Source organism: Bos indicus x Bos taurus, chromosome 5, assembly GCF_003369695.1.
Source record: "Bos indicus x Bos taurus breed Angus x Brahman F1 hybrid chromosome 5, Bos_hybrid_MaternalHap_v2.0, whole genome shotgun sequence".
NCBI classification, from domain to species: domain Eukaryota; kingdom Metazoa; phylum Chordata; class Mammalia; order Artiodactyla; family Bovidae; genus Bos; species Bos indicus x Bos taurus.
This window is the reverse complement of record NC_040080.1, coordinates 28,282,818-28,297,273: the sequence shown is the minus strand read 5'-3', so window position 1 is coordinate 28,297,273 and position 14,456 is coordinate 28,282,818. Positions and strand designations below refer to the sequence as shown.

Below are 14,456 nucleotides of genomic sequence, written 5' to 3'. Positions count from 1 at the left end.
GGAAATCCAACCGATCCATTCTGAAGGAGATCAGCCCTGGGATTTCTTTGGAAGGAATGATGCTGAAGCTGAAACTCCAGTACTTTGGCCACCTCATGCGAAGAGTTGACTCATTGGAAAAGACTCTGATGCTGGGAGAGATTGGGGGCAGGAGGAGAAGGGGACGACAGAGGATGAGATGGCTGGATGGCATCACTGACTCGATGGACGTGAGTCTCAGTGAACTCCGGGAGTTGGTGATGGACAGGGAGGCCTGGCGTGCTGCGATTCATGGGGCCGCAAAGAGTCGGACACGACTGAGTGACTGATCTGATCTGATCTGATCTTCAATTAAATTCCACCATTAGATATTCATTCTTTTGAAAGTAGTTCTTATTCAATAGGAATGGCTGACAGAAGGTCAGAAACATAAAACCATACCAGTCATTAGCAGTTTTACTATATTTATTTCTTAAAAGCATCAGTTATCAGAGGACCATCTGTTTTGGGGGTGGGGGGAGGAAAAGATAGACCCAATTTTTGAGCACACGTGCAGTCCAAAGACAGCAGAACCCAAAACAAGAGAAAAGAGTAGATTGATTACTTTGTCTAGGAAGAAGTCCAACGATCTTCAAGCTTATTAAGCTCTAGATACTTGTTATGATGCTAAAGATATGTATGCTAGAGTCCTAAAGTACTGTAAGGAGTCAGAGAGACTGACACAGAAGGAGATAGTTGGAAGTACTTCATTTGAATTCATTTTTATGCCTACAAGTGGTATTGGGGGAGAAGTTGAGGAGAACTAGCAAGTAAAATTCCCTTGAGAAATACATTTAAAGCCAAGATAATGGATCAGAGAAGAGATAAATCATATCAAATAGATTAATAACAAGGGCAAGACGTCCCCCAAAGTATTGTCTTTTATATAATGTATGACCTTGATATATATGAAGAATATAATCTTAAGAGTGATTGAGCAGTAATGGAAACATACAGAAAGCAGTCATGGAATCAGAGTTGAAGGAATCTAACCAGATATTGCCCCTGTTAATCAGTAAAGCTAATTTTGGTTGCAGTTTTGGTTTAGAAGGGAGAGAGGGGGAGAAGGGCTTCCCAGGTGGCGCTAGTGGTAAAGAATCCTCTTGCCAATGCAGGAGACATAAGAGACATGAGTTGGATCCCTGGGTTGAGAAGATCCCCTAGAGAAGGGAATGGCAACCATTCTAGTATTCTCACCTAAAAAAGTTTCATGGACAGAGGAGCCTGGCAAGCTACAGTTCATGGGGTCACAAAAGAGTTGCACAGGACTGAGCAACTGAGCACAACACACTACCTCCATAGCTCACAATCCAGGAAGTTAACTTTTGCTTCCTACAAGTTCTGGCAAATTGAAATCTCACTGATTCTGATTGCCATGGATCTCCCTCCTTATAGATGCTGGACATGCCACAAAAGAGATGTCCACACATTTGTGAGAAGAAGCTGGAGCTTTTGCAGTATTATAATTCCATAGTCTGAATCTGGGTTTCTTGGATCTCTAATTCTGGGAGATATCAGAGTTCATACCCCACCCCTACCACTAAAAAAACTCTTTTTGGGAAAATAGGGCTTATAATATTTCCCTCTGAAACACTAATGATGAACACCGGCATGTTAAAATCTGGGAGAAACCCTACAGGGAGGAAGCAACTTTCATTGAGTACACATTGTGTTTTATAGAGCATATCATTTTTCTTTATCAGCCCATTGTGATATGATTTGGAAAATTTTCGATAGACAGTCTCCAACACGAAAATAAATGATTTTCATCACCTTAGTCTATTGCCATTAAAGATTCAAATTATAACATTCCTCTTTGCTTCAGAGTCTGCCAAGCAAACAATTGATTATAATCATAATTTGGGATTCTATATAGGTCAGCCTGTAGGGAGAGAATGTCCTAGTTTTGACCATTAGAGAATTCCAGTGTGCATAACAGTCATATTGTTAATGATGAATTACTAAATTGTACTCCACTTTATTTATCAGTTATATAACAGAATGCTGCAACAATTTTATGACATGATATTGAAATGTAAGTAAATCTTTCACTTATAGTCCTATGAAGTAGGACTCTTCTCATTGTTTAATTATATTACACCAGCATCAAAAAGTATAAAATTCTGATGTTAGCTTTGAGTTAAAATGTGAATTCATTGGCAATAGTGATAATAAAATATAAAGAATAAAGCACTGTGTTTGTTAAGTAATAATAAATACTCCCAAACTTGAGCTATATATTATTGAATATGCCTTTTTTCTTCCATAAGCTTTTCCCTATTTTGTGGGGGAGGGGCTCAATTACCTCCTTAATGGAGTACTTTAAAATTCAGATGCCAAATTATTAATATCATGTAGTACAGTTCTCATACTTTTAGCAGTTGATATAAAAATTCTGGAAAGACTCTGGGCATATGAAAATAGATTCCTTTTATAGTTCAAAAATTGAGAGCCAGAAGGAATGTAGGACTTCCATGACAGCATATGGGAAAATTATAAATCTTGAAATCTCACCCATATCTTTGATTTCAGAATGAATCTTTTATTATAATCTATCTTGCTGTATTAAAAAAAATACTGTGCTTTTTTCCTTCCCAGACACCATCAGTCAGATCAGATCAGATCAGATCAGTCGCTCAATCGTGTCTGACTCTTTGCGACCCCATGAATCGCAGCACGCCAGGCCTCCCTGTCCATCACCAACTCCCGGAATTCACTGAGACTCATGTCCATCGAGTCAGTGATGCCATCCAGCAATCTCATCCTCTGTCGTGCCCTTCTCCTCTTGCCCCCAATCCCTCCCAGCATCAGAGTCTTTTCCAATGAGCCAACTCTTCGCATGAGGTGGCCAAGTACTGGAGTTTCAGCTTCAGCATCATTCCTTCCAAAGAAATCCCAGGGCTGATGTCCTTCAGAATGGAGATCAGAATGGAGGTTGGATCTCCTTGCAGTCCAAGGGATTCTCAAGAGTCTTCTCCAACACCACAGTTCAAAAGCATCATTTCTTCGGTGCTCAGCCTTATCCATAGTCCAACTCTCACATCCATACATGACCACAGGAAAAACCATAGCCTTGTCCTGATGGACCTTTTTTGGCAAAGTAATGTCTCTGCTTTTGAATATGCTATCTAAGTTGGTCATAACTTTCCTTCCAAGGAGTAAGCGTCTTTTAATTTCATGGCTGCAGTCACCATCTGCAGTGATTTTGGAGCCCAGAAAAATAAAGTCTGACACTGTTTCCACTGTTTCCCCATCTATTTCCCATGAAGTGATGGGACCGGATGCCATGATCTTCGTTTTCTGAATGTTGAGCTTTAAGCCAACTTTTTCACTCTCCATTTTCACTTTGATCAAAAGGTTTTTAGTTCCTTTTCACTTTCTGCCATAAGGGTGGTGTCATCTGCATATCTGAGGTTATTGATATTTCTCCAAAACACTTTAGAAAAATAATTTAAGATATCAGAGAAAATTGCATGTTTCATTGGTTTCCTGGATTAAGGTAGTTCTCAGAAACCCAGAAATTAGGTATGAAAAAGGCTCTGAGTTCCACCAAAAGTAATGTAAAATCTCTGCCTACCAAGTGCTCTGTTTTATTTTACTCTTTTAGCAATCCACCAAGAACCTGCAGAATCCCGATTTGTTAGACTGCCTAACCATTAGAATCTATAATGTCTCTTTCTGTTAATACAAAAGGCTTGACCAAGAGCTGATGATACCCGGAATTACCTTAGGTTTCTTTTATTATACTTTTAGATTCTGTTGTTAGCTATCTGATTATATTGTTATTGACACTGATAGGCAGTTCATTTTCTACTTTATTATGTATCCTGGAATTTGGGGAAAATGTCCTTTTCTTCCAGACATTTTCTTTGGCAGATAAAGTTATTTTGCTTAATTCTATAATTTACTAAGATCACTGTGACAGCTAATATTCTACCACTGTTTTCACACTAAATTCTTACAGTAGAGCCTCTTGTCTCATAATTACTAGCTCACAATATCTTGAACTGTAATTGTCACTTTGTTCTCTCCTCCTGAACATAAGATCTTGAAAACAAGGATTCAGTCATAATTTTCTCAATATTTCTTTTGTCTATAGTAATATATAGCATTAAAAAGTCTCAAAATATTACATTAATAAGCTTAGGCGTATGCTCTACGTATTGTTACAATGACAGATTCCATGTTTGTGTCACATTTAGAGTTTCCAAATTTTAAATTCTATTTGAAAATGCAAGAACTGTAGGAAAAGTGTGTACACATTAAAAATGAAAGCTAGTTTCATAAGCTACAAGATAAAAAAAATCCCAAAATGATAGCTCTGTAACGAGAACTTTATTATCTTGCCACTGGTTTCTTAAGTGTTAAGCACTTTTACTAATATTCTTTAACTGCACACTCTTATTTGTGACTAAAATATCTAGAGTGATCTGTGTTTCTAAAGTTTCTATTTTACCTCATTTCTTTGAATTTGAATTCCACTTGGTTCTTTGGATCAAGTGGAAATGAACTACTGACCTTGACCATATCATTTAACCTTTCTGGGTTTTAAAGTCCTGTCTCCAAAAGAAGAGTTTCACACCAAATCCTCAACAATTAAATGGTTAAACAAAATATTATTGCCATATATTGTTTTATTTTTACCCAGAAAAATTATCCCTGAAATTTGAAAAATATACATTGTAGAAAACATTGCTTATGGGAATTCTAATGCCATTTATGAAATAATCATTTTTACAATTATTTAGGTATTTCTATCATATAAATACAGTCCATGGAATTATCCAGGGCAGAATACTGGAGTGGGTAGCTTTTCCCTTCTCAAGGGTATCTTCCCAACCCAGGAATTGAACCCAGGTCTCCCACAATGCAGGAAGATTCTTTACCAGCTGAGCCACATATACAGATAATATCTTATAACACAATGTACATCAGTATTACTTACCTTATTATTTCTTCTTTATTTTAATTGTATTTCTCGCCTCATTAGAAAGCAAACAGGGTGAACTCAGAAGCTCATTTCATGTTTAATGATTCACTACACATTTTGAAAGGAGTTTTGTTCACCCTTGATTTTATCTTATCAGTTGCTGTGCAAATAAAATTACATGTTCCCATACTTTGTTTGAGAACCTTCAATGATTGGCATGACCACCATCAAAAATAATTTTCTCCAATCTCTTCCGTTAACTCTTACTGTTGACACATTTAATTTATATGATTAAAAAGTTACCAGTAACAATCTAGCTATTTAATGCTCCCTCTTTCAATAACTTTCAATAACTTCCAAGGCCTGGACAGGGGCTCAAGGCTATAAAAGGACTTTTATAAAATTTTAAAGAAATTGTATTATTCTCTGAGATTCTCACTCTCTTTTTCTGTCACCCATATAAAATCTAAAAGTTTCATTGATAATTTAATGGAATTGGAATTAAAAGTGTGTGTTGTAGCTTTGTACTTATATTTCTTCCCTACAAGGAAATTATTGGATTCACTGTCTTTTAAAGAATAGAGTTCAGTCTAATGAATTAATTCTCAAAACTTTTTGCTCCCAATAATATTTTATCCTCTTAAGAACTACTGAATAGCTTTTATTCATATAGTTTATATATATGTATGCATATGTGTATATAAAGACATCATATTAGAAATCATAATTGAGAACTATTTAAAATATATATATGTATTAATTTTTCTCTGAAGTTCTGTTTTTCAGCCAGATTGAGATGTAGCTGACATGTAAGTTCAGGCAGAGTTAAGGTAGGCCACAAGTTGATTTAATACATATATACTAAAAGACACTTGCTCCTTGGAAGAAAAGTTGTGACCAACCTATATAGTATATTAAAAAGCAGAGACATTACTTTGCCGACAAAGGTCCTTCTAATCAAAGCTATGGTTTTTCCTGAAGTCAGGTATGGATGTGAGAGTTGGACTATAAAGAAAGCTGAGCGCGGAAGAATTGATGCTTTTGAACTGTGATGCTGGAGGAGACTCTTGAGAGTCCCTTGGACTGCAAGGAGATCCAACCAGTCCATCCTAAGGGAAATCAGCCCTGAATATTCATTGGAAGGAATAATTTGGCCACCTGATGCAAAGGACTGACTCATTGGAAAAGACCCTAATGCTGGGAAAAATTGAAGGCAGGAAGAGAAGGGGATGACAGAGGACGAGATGGTTGGATGGCATCACCAATGCAGTGGACATGAGTTTGAGTAAACTCTGGGAGTTGGTGATGGACAGGGAGGCCTGGCGTGCTGCAGTCCATGGGGTCACAAAGAGTCAGACACAACTGAGTGACTGAGTTGTACGGAACTGATACTGCAAAATGATTACTGCCTAGGGTTAGCTAAAACATGCAACATGTCACCTAATTGCTCTTTGTTTTCTGTGGTTAGAACATTTGAGATTTACTGTCTTAGATACTTTTAGGTATGTAATACAGTATTATAGTTAATAACTATCATGACTTGCTATATATTAGATTTCTAGAACACATGTATCTTATGATCAGAGGTATGGACCATATGATCAGTATCTCCCATTCCCCTGTCCTCCCCCTACCCAGAACCTGGTAAGCACCACTCTGCTGTCTGTTTTTGTGAGTTCAGATTTTTTAGATTCCGCATGCAAGTGATACCATACAGTATTTATCTTTTTCTGACTGACTCGTTTCATTTAGCATAATGCCCTCAAGGTTCATCTGTGTTGTCACAAATGACAGAATGTGCTTATTCACAGCTGAATAATATTTCACTATATATATATATATATACACACACATTATTATAATATGCATGTGTAATATATATCTATATATGTAAACCATGCCTTCTTTCTCTGTCCTCCATTGATGGACATGAATGTTGTTTTCCATGTCTTGGCTATTGTGAATAATGCTTTAGTAAATGTGAGAGTGTATATATCTCTTTGAGATTTTATTTTTATTTCTTTTGGATATATACCCAGAAGTGGGATTGCTGAATCATATGGTATTTCTAGTTTTTTGAGGAAGTTCCATACTATTTTCTATAGTGGCTGTGCCAACTTCCATTCTCAACAAAAATGTACAAAGATTTCTTTCTATCCATATCCTCACCAAAATTTCTTATCCTGTCTTTTGTCCAGTTTTCCCCAAACCATTGTGTATTCTTGGCTTCTTTGTCATACATTAATTTACCATGTATGTGTGGGTTTATTTCTGTGCTCTCTGTTCTATGGATCTCTGTCTGTTTTTTATAACACTGTCATATTGTTTTGATTATTACACCTTTGTAGTATATTTTGATACCAGGATGTGTGATACCTCCAGCTTTTATTTTCTTTCCAAGATTGCTTAGCTATGTAGGGTCTTTCATGATTCCACATAGCTTTTAAGACTTTTTGTTCAATTTCTGTAAAAAAGAACATCAAAATTTTGATTGGGATCACATTAAATCTCAAGATTGCTTTGATAGTATAGTCATTTTAACAGTATTAATTCTTCCAGTCCATGAGAGTGGAATATCTTTCCATTTATTTATGCATTCTTCAGTTTGTTAATCAGTGTCTTATTCTGTTAAATGTACAGATCTTTTGCCTTCTTGATTAAATATTTTCCTAAATATTTTGTTCTTTTTGATGCTATTATAAACAGGGTTGTTTTTTATCTTCTTGATAGTTGTTGCTGTATAGAAAGACAGCTGGTTTTTGTATACTGATATTATATTCTGCTAAACTACCTATTTTATTTATTAGTTCTAACAGTTTTTGGTATAGTCTTTTCATATAATCCCAATTCATTTTTCTTGTCTAATTGCTCTGCATAGGACTTCTAGGACTATTTTGAATAAAAGTGATAAGAAGGGACATACTTATCTTGTTCATGAACTTAGAGTAAGGCTTTCAGATTTTTTAAACTCTTAACCTCTTAATTTTGGTTGCTTCATTTATGAAATCTATAAAATCTAAAGGGTAAATGGTTTTTCATGTCCCTCAGAGTACTAAAAATTGCATGAAATTTAGTGTAATGTGAGTTTGTTATACCTACATATTGTAGCTATTGTAACTTCATATTGTTTCAATATTGTTATTAGAAATGGGATTACACTAGGGTACAATTCTATTTCTCCATTTTTTATTTATTTAAAAAATTAGTTAGGGAGATTTATCCCTAAAATACTTTGAAACCTTCTTTAAAAAGTAGTAATAGCATTTTTGAGCTAATTGAATTATATTCCTAAGTAAGGATTTTTTTATTGAAAAATAATTCTTAAAAATTCTCTTTGTTGACAATGCACCTGTACCATTCTCTTTCATAGATCTGAGTAATAATCAGTTTATTTTTCCTTTTGTAGTATATTATAAAATACACATTGATTCAGAAGTATCATTTCAGGGCTTTTTATCAAGTTAAAAACCTATCCTTTGTTCCTACAAAGAATTGAATGTACTGAATAATATGGATTGTTCATCTGACTTCTTAGAGACAAGAAAGCCCCAGTGGTACACTCTGAAAAGGTACAAAACTAGGGTTAAAAGCTCTAGAGTTAAGGTGATCCTATGATTACTTTGGGACGTGAGTTTAAACAAACCTTGGAATAAGAATTGAATCCATTAAAAAAAAAAAAAAAAAACTCCCTGATGAGATGTATTAGATATACTCTGACTGCCAGTCTTGGGAGAAAAGAAGTTCAAAACTGTTCCCTTTTAGTTAAGGGAAATGTCTCCTTGTGAGAAATCAAGACCCAAGGTCTGTGTCTTAGGTGAAATCAATTATGATTAAAAGGCACCAACTGTGTGCCAAAGTCCTCAGTCTGAGATTAGCAAAAATATTTGTCCTGGTCCAGAGATACCCTTGTAAACCTGTAACACTGCTCTAGAGCCACACTCTTATAATGTAAGGCTGGGAGGAATTCAGTAGGGAAAAATTACAATCCTCACTACAAAGCAGCTTTAGATTAAAATAAATCACAACACAAGTGAATGAACAAAGTGTCATGAGTAAAGTATCAGTTCTAGCAAAAATAAGCCAGAATTTTGAAATAACAAGACTAAATGAAAATAATAAAATGAATCTTATGTGTTTAAAATGATTAAGCAATAAAGTGTAAAACCTATAAGGATAGGACAAAATACTGTAAGGATAGACAAAATATAATAAAAATAGAAATTATGCACAGTACACATAATGCAGAAAAAACAGATTATGTATATATGTATATATATGTACACACATATCTTTTATACACACACACACACACACATATATATGTATATATTTGTATTCAAGCCAGTGGCTCAGATGATAAAGAATCTACCTGCAGTGCAGGAGTCCCAGGTTCAATCCCTGGGGTAAGAAGATCCCCTAGGCTACCCACTCCAAACATGCAGTAGAGACTGAACAACAACAGCAAGAAAACAAGAAACAGAGATTCCGGGTTTAGATTAAAACGGGAAAATGTCCAGTTAAATATAAACTATAAATTACATCATGAAATTAGCTTAACAAGTATGTTTTGAGATCCTGTTATGTGCCAAGCGTTGTTCTAGATATTTCAGTACCTCACTGAGTCAAACATACAAATATTCCTGTGACCATGAAATGCAATTTCTAGTGGGAGAGAGAAAATAAACAGTAAGTACATTACAAAAAAGGTAGAAAATATGAACAATAAGCACAGAGAGTTTTAAGCTAAATAATATAAAAGATATATCAGCAGATACTTAGTGAAAGAACATTGTGATATCTGTATTAGTATGAGAAAAATGAAAGCCGGGAGGACAAGTGGCAGAGGAGCAGGCGGATGCGGAGTACATCACGCTCCATGGATACATCAGGAATACACCTTTAGACACAGAAGTACATGCAGAACACCAGCTGAGAGCAGAAAGGAGTACTTGATCAGTGGAAAAGAATATATAGAACCAGGCAAAACTCAGTAGGACAAAGGAACTAGGGGGAAAAACAGGAGTGTTAGTAGGACCGGACCTGCAATTGGTGGGTGGGGAATTGATGCAGGGGTTCTATACCCACTTAAGGGCAATTATCTGAGTCAGAGGGGAAACATTTAAGGCTGAGAGTGAAACAACTGATCTGTGGCAGACTAAATGGAATTCGAATGAGACAGTCCTTGCACAGCCATACATAATTATTATTTGCCTGATTTTTTAATTGCCATTGATATGGGGTTCATCTTTGGTTTCCTGGTTTTTTTGATATTTGTTTTACTCTCCCTTAATGCCATAACAAATCACTTGTAGAATATTCATTTCTGACCAGAGATAAAACCTTGAACCTTTGGAGTGGGAGCACTGACTCCAAGACTCTAGACTCCCAGAGCGCTAGCCCTCAGTTCAGTTCAGTTCAGTTGCTCAGCTGAGTCCGACTCTTTGTGACCCCATGAATTGCAGCACACCAGGCCTCCCTGTCCATCACCAACTCCCAGAGTTCAATCAGACTCACGTCCAATGAGTCAGTGATGCCATCCAGCCTTCTCATCCTCTGTCATCCCCTTCTCCTCCTGCCCCATATCCCTCCCAGCATCAGAGTCTTTTCCAGTGAGTCAACTCTTCACATGAGGCGGCCAAAATACTGGAGTTTCAGCTTCAACATCATTCCCTCCAAAGAAATCCCAGGGCTGATATCCTTCAGAATGGATTGGTTGGATCTCCTTGCAGCCCAAGTGACTCTCAAGAGTCTTCTCCAACACCACAGTTCAAAAGCATCAATTATTTGGTCCTCAGCCTTCTTCACAGTCCAACTCTCACATCCATACATGACCACTGGAAAAACCATAGCCTTGACTAGACGGACTTCTGTTGGCAAAGTAAGGTCTCTACTTTTGAATATGCTATCTAGGTTGGTCATAACTTTCCTTCCAAGGAGTAAGCGTCTTTTAATTTCATGGCTGCAGTCACCATCTGCAGTGACTTTGGAGCCCAGAAAAATAAAGTCTGACACTGTTTCCACTGTTTCCCCATCTATTTCCCATAAAGTGATGGGACCAGATGCCATGAACTTCGTTTTCTAAATGTTGAGCTTTAAGACAACTTTTTCACTCTCTTCTTTCACTTTCATCAAGAGGCTTTTTAGTTCCTCTTCACTTTCTGCTATAAGGGTGATGTCATCTGCATATCTGAGGTTATTGACATTTCTCCTGGCAATCTTGATTCCAGCTTGTGCTTCTTCCAATCCAGCATTTCTCATCATGTATTCTGCATATAAGTTAAATAAGCAGGGTCACAATATACAGCCTTGATGTACTCCTTTTCCTATTTGGAACCAGTCTGTTGTTCCATGTCCAGTTCTAACTGTTGCTTCCTGACCTGCATATAGGTTTCTCAAGAGGCAGGTCAGGTGGTCTGGTATTTCCATCTCTTTCAGAATTTTCCACAGTTTATTGTGATCCATGCAGTCAAAGGCTTTGGCATAGTCAATAAAGCAGAAATAGATGTTTTTCTGGAACTCTCTTGCTTTTTTGATGAGCCAGCAGATGTTGGCAATTTGATCTCTGGTTCCTTTGCCTTTTCTAAAACAAGCTTGAACATCTCGAAGTTCATGGTTCATGTATTGCTGAAGCCTGGCTTGGAGAATTTTGAGCATTACTTTACTAGCATGTGAGATGAGTGCAATTGTGCAGTAGTTTGAGCATTCTTTGGCATTGCCTTTCTTTGGCATTGGAATGAAAACTGACCTTTTCCAGTCCTGTGACCACTGCTGAGTTTTCCAAATTTGCTGGCATATTGAATGTAGTACTTTCACAGCATCATCTTTCAGGATTTGAAATAGCTCAACTGGAATTCCATCACCTCCACTAGCTTTGTTCATAGTGATGCTTTCTAAGGCCCACTTGACTTTGCATTCCAGGATATCTGGCTCTAGGTCAGTGTTCACACTATTGTGATTATCTGGGTTGTGAAGATCTTTTTTGTACAGTTCTTCTGTGTATTCTTGCCACCTCTTCTTAATATCTTCTGCTTCTGTTAGGTCCATACCATTTCTGTCCTTTATCGAGCCCATCTTTGCATGAAATGTTCCCTTGGTATCTCTCATTTTCTTGAAGAGACCTCTAGTGTTTCCCATTCTGTTGTTTTCCTCTATTTCTTTGCATTGATTGCTGAGGAAGGTTTTTTTTTTTTTTTTTTACCTCTTCTTGCTATTCTTTGGAACACTGCATTCAGATGCTTATATCTTTCCTTTTCTCCTTTGCTTTTTGCTTCTCTTCTTTTCACAGCTATTTGTAAGGCCTCCCCAGACAGCCATTTTGCTTTTTTGCATTTCTTTTCCATGGGGATGGTCTTTCCCATTCTGTTGTTTTCCTCTATTTCTTTGCATTGATTGCTGAGGAAGGCTTTCTTATCTCTTCTTGCTATTCTTTGGAACACTGCATTCAGATGCTTATATCTTTCCTTTTCTTCTTTGCTTTTCACAGCTATTTGTAAGGCCTCCCCAGACAGCCATTTTGCTTGTTTGCATTTCTTTTTCATGGGGATGGTCTTGATCCCTGTCTCCTGTACAGCGTCACGAACCTCATTCCATAGTTCATCAGGCACTCTATCAGATCTAGGCCCTTAAATCTATTTCTCACTTCCACCGTATAATCATAAGGGATTTGATTTAGGTCATACCTGAATGGTCTAGTGGTTTTCCCTACTTTCTTCAATTTAAGTCTGAATTTGGCAATAAGGAGTTCATGATCTGAGCCACAGTCAGCTCCTGGTCTTGTTTTTGTTGACTGTATAGAGCTTCTCCATCTTTGGCTGCATAGAATATAATCAATCTGATTTCGGTGTTGACCATCTGGTGATGTCCATGTGTAGAGTCTTCTCTTGTGTTTGTCCATCACCAATTCCTGGTGTTTACCCAAACTCATGTCCATCGAGTCGGTGATGCCATCCAGCCATCTCATCCTCTGTTGTCCCCTTCTCCTCCTGCCCCCAATCCCTCACAGCATCAGGGTCTTTTCCAATGAGTCACCTCTTTGCATGAGGTGGCCAAAGTACTGGAGTTTCAGCTTTAGCATCATTCATTCCAAAGAAATCCCAGGGCTGATCTCCTTTAGAATGGACTGGTTGGATCTCCTTGCAGTCCAAGGGACTCTCAAGAGTCTTCTCCAACACCACAGTTCAAAAGCATCATTTCTTTGGCGCTCAGCTTTCTTCACAGTCCAACTCTCACACCCATACATGACTACTGGAAAAACCATAGCCTTGACTAGATGGACCTTTGTTGGCAAAGTAATGTCTTTGCTTTTTAATATGCTATCTAGGTTGGTCATAACTTTCCTTTCAAAGAGTAAGCATCTTTTAATTTCATGGCTGAAGTCACCATCTGCAGTGATTTTGTAGCCCCAAAGAATAAAATCAGCCAGTGTTTCTCCATCTATTTGCCATGAAGTGATGGGACTGGATGCCATGAACTTAGTTTTCTGAATGTTGAGCTTTAAACCAACTTTTTCACTTTCATCAAGAGGCTTTTTAGTTCCTCTTCACTTTCTAGCACCTCAGTACATAAGACAAACACAAACAGACTTAAAAGGAGAAATTGACAGTAACAAAATAACAATAGGAGACTTTAACACCCCACTCACACAAATGGACAGATCATCAAAACAGAAAATTCGTAAGGAAACACAAATCTTAAAGGGTAACATTAGATGAGATGGATCTCATTGATATTTTCAGAACATTCCATCCAAATTCAGAAGAACATCTTTTCTAGTGCACACTGAATATTCTCCAGGATAGACCACATTTTGGGTCACAAATCAAACCTCAGTAAATTTAAGAAAATTGAAATCATATCATGCATCTTTTCTGACTTCAATGCTATGAGACTAGATATCGATTACAAGAAAAAAAAAAAAAACTGTAATGAGTCACCAGTCCAGGTTCAATGCTCGATACTGGATGCTTGGGGCTGGTGCACTGGGACGACGCAGAGGGATGGTACAGGGAGGGAGGAGGGTTCAGGATGGGGAACACATGTATACCTGTGGTGGATTCATGTTGATATGTGGCAAAACCAATACAATATTGTAAAGTTAAAAAAAAAAAGAAAATAAATATCTAACTACATTAAAAAAAAAACTGTAAGAAATACAAACATGGAGATTAAACAACACAACTTTAAATAACCAATGGGTTACTGAAAAATTTCTATAAACAAATGACAATGAGAACACAACAACTCAAAACCTATGGGATGCAGCAAAAGCAGTTCTAAGAGGGAGAAAGTGAAGTAGCTCAGTCGTGTCCGACTCTTTTCAACCCCATGGACTGTAGCCTACCAGGCTCCTCTGTCCATGGAATTTTCCAGGCAAGAATACTGGAATGGGTTGCCGTTTCCTTCTGCAAGGGATCTTCCCGACCCAGGGATCGAACCCAGGTCTCCCATATTGCAGGCAGATACTTTACCTTTATTGCAGTACAATACTACCTCAAGAAACAAGAAAAAC

General features: G+C 37.2%; 1 protein-coding gene across 3 annotated transcripts in view; it reads right to left on the bottom strand.

The window, feature by feature from the left end:
* The window catches only part of PIK3C2G (phosphatidylinositol-4-phosphate 3-kinase catalytic subunit type 2 gamma), a 664,807-nt gene that overhangs the window by 479,186 nt on the left and 171,165 nt on the right, over positions 1 to 14,456 (bottom strand). For 2 of the 3 annotated variants that reach the window (XM_027541446.1, XM_027541448.1), the window contains exon 1: positions 4,964 to 5,574. The exons of the other annotated variant lie outside the window; for it this stretch is intronic. The gene's annotated coding sequence lies outside the window, so the exon portion shown is untranslated. Of the gene's footprint in view, positions 1 to 4,963; positions 5,575 to 14,456 lie in introns of those variants that run through there. 3 annotated transcript variants of the gene reach the window in all.